The sequence below is a fragment of the Cibotium barometz genome, chromosome 60 (genome assembly GCF_041138505.1).
Source record: "Cibotium barometz isolate CiBa-2024 chromosome 60, ASM4113850v1, whole genome shotgun sequence".
In the NCBI taxonomy this organism is placed as follows: Eukaryota; Viridiplantae; Streptophyta; class Polypodiopsida; order Cyatheales; family Cibotiaceae; genus Cibotium; species Cibotium barometz.
This window is the reverse complement of record NC_141105.1, coordinates 20398952-20402023: the sequence shown is the minus strand read 5'-3', so window position 1 is coordinate 20402023 and position 3072 is coordinate 20398952.

Genomic DNA, 3072 nt, shown 5'->3' with positions numbered 1-3072 from the left:
ATTAAGTATAGCAACAAATTAACTCAAATACTCATAGATATATGTGCTTGATCACCAATCTACACATTCCACAATTTTTATGGCAACTAAATCCGAAACTCAAAACCATTGTCTACATAATTCTGAGAAACACATCCAAAATAGTCCTCTAGTTTCTAGAACACTCTAATGTACTCACATGAGCTTAATCTTGATGCTTTACATCCATTTGTTCACATACATCCACTGTCCGACGATGTAACTGGTCCAATATATGTAACTAAAGCTATGAGAATGTTTAGCATTCATTGCTCCATGCTCACATCAAGCCTTATAGCTTGATTTTATCTCTAACCCTCTCAAATCATAAATTTACGCTCCATGCTCACATCAAGTCTTATAGCTCAATTTTCTCTCTAACTCTCTCAAATCATCATTTGGGAGCTCAAATCACTAACCCAAAACATGGTATTTTTATGTATCTTTTTGTAAAATGGGATTAGTGCATAACTATTGGAATTTGGTTGTGCTCATACTTGTTGTACAAGGGTCTTGACATCATTCAAGTGGTAATACCCCCTTCATTTTCATAATCATGCCCATGGGATTAAAGGTAGAGAAGTTCAGGGTGAAGGCTTCCAGTAGAAATCAAGAGAGATAGTTTGTGGGGCATTGTAAATGGGAATTTATCTCATTCCAATACTTGGATTAATCCAATTGGCCCATTGGAACCTTAATTGGACCATAATTCAAAAATTTCTAAAAATGTAGACCCTTAGGCTACGGTCCCTTATACACATTTTCAATTAATTCCTAACGCACCTTGGAAAGTTCATTTTGAACTTTTGCTTTAGGGGAACCTATTTTAGACACTAGGAGGATTTTTATATCCAAAGATATCTCAATTTTGGATTATCTCTCTCTAGGCCAAAACAGGGAAAACAAGATATTTATTTTATTTTAGAGAGGGAAATAAATACAAGAACAGAAGTGGAGGTTCTTACACCTTTACACCTCAAAAGCTAGAGGGAGGAATCTTATAGCTCGCACCAAGCAAACGGCTAGGAGAGTTTGGCCCCCCAAGGTGGGACGTGAAGTACCCCCTGTCCAACCACGACAGCAGTAACATCGCAAGCGTAGGTGGAAGCCTGGCACTGTGGCTCTCCATGAGATTAGGAAATACCAAAAGACGGTGAACTTGCTCATACCGAAGCTCTCCTTCTAACGTGTGGGTCAAGAGATCATGCAGGATCTGCAAGACTGTCATGATAGGAGATTCCGATTCAACATCAAGCCCACTACCTACGTAGTGGACAGCCAAAGCTTTGGAAGCACTCTAGGAGGTTACGGAGGCATACACAGTGGAAATTTTTAGTGGCACGGTGTTTGCAGATGTCCATGTGAAGAGGGTGACCACCATCAGTGAAAAGGACATGCAGTTGGTGCGATGCATACGACGCTGGAGAGATCCTCCGGGACTAGATATTTAGTTTTATTTTTTTATATCTCGCATGATTGTAATTCTCAAAAGCTATGTAAAGCTTGATGTATATTTTAAATTTTTTTTCTCTTATCTTGTGTTGCAAATAAGTCTCTTTTAATTTAAGTTTATATAATTTGTTGATTTATATGCGTCTTCGAATGGATACAATTTATATTTGAGTTACATGTGTAATTTGAATTTATTTTCTTGAGTCAACTCCAAACTTGATTTAGTCTGAATAACTTTGAATGCAACACCCTTTGTAAGTGCTTTAATCTTCAAAAAGTTCTCCGCAAACCCCAGAGAGCAAGTCTTGTGGAAGACTATCACATCATTGGCAAGTTTGCCAACATACTCCTTGAGTGCATAGTCTTGAACCCTTCCTTGGTTCCCAGATCTTCCACTCTACCTCGATGCAAATTCATCAAGATACACAATTTCCTACAAAATAAAATTGATGTCAGCATTCGATCATGCAATGCATGGGAGAGGATGATTTTTTTTAAGAATGGCCCCATATTTGATATTTAGTGCCTCTAGGGAATGTAGGCCCCACATGTATGATCCCATGCCCATTAGATGATGCTGGGAAGTGTACTGTCCGAAGGCTCGCGTGGGAAGCCTGGATTTGTATAGTTTCAGGGCTTCCCACGTAAGCCTTTGGATAGTACCCTTTCCAGCCTGATGGGTATGGGATCAAACATGTGGGGTCTACATGCTATAGAGGCCCTAAATATCAAATCTGGGGAGCAATTGGTATAAAAGGAGATACCTTTTCTACTTCGTCAAGCTCCTTCTGCAAGGGTGCCTCCAGATCTGCTCCTGGAATGGGTCTGCCATAGTCCGCGGGCTAGACCACAGGTGTCGCATGCTGTGGTCGAGGTCCAAAGAGTTCATTCAGCAAGTGCTCGAACTCTTCATCTGTGATCTCATATTGAGGAACTGCATCCTCAATCTACTTCTGGATGGCAATGATAGCAGAGATATCATCTACACTACTTTCATCATATCACCCTACCTTATCAACTTGTGGTAGGGCTTCTTGGTAATCAAAGTTGAGGAAATCATCATTGGCATCTCGCACAAGTATACTATATAGTTCCTCCTCCCTCAAGTCCAAGAGCTCCAACACATCCTCCATGAGGAGGTACTCCACCCCTTGGATGGTGATGGCACTCAATGAAGCTAGTGGTGGGTCGTGACTTTGGGTTTCATCAGGTTGGATGGGTGCAAGGGCCATGCAAGAGCTCTTTGCGGCCCCTCCACGACACGGTCTAGAGTGGTCTCCTCTGGCTCTGTGTCTATGTATTCCACTAGGGGGAGATCCTGGATGTCATCATTCTCTGGCTCTTGAACATTAGAGTTCAAGATGTAAATAGCAAAAGCAATATCCTGCTCAATGAGATTGAGTAGGATGTGCTCTTCATAGGAGGTTGGGATAGTGGTAGTGCAGAAATCTTGTCCGACATGAGCTAAAGCTCTGTTCACCGCCTTCTTGTGGTTGGATCCACTCTCCATGCTGAAGAGGAACTCCAAAGGAATCCAACTCAAGGTTGAATTTGGGATAGAGTAGGTGAAGTCGTCCATTACATCGTAAAATGCAGCTAGCA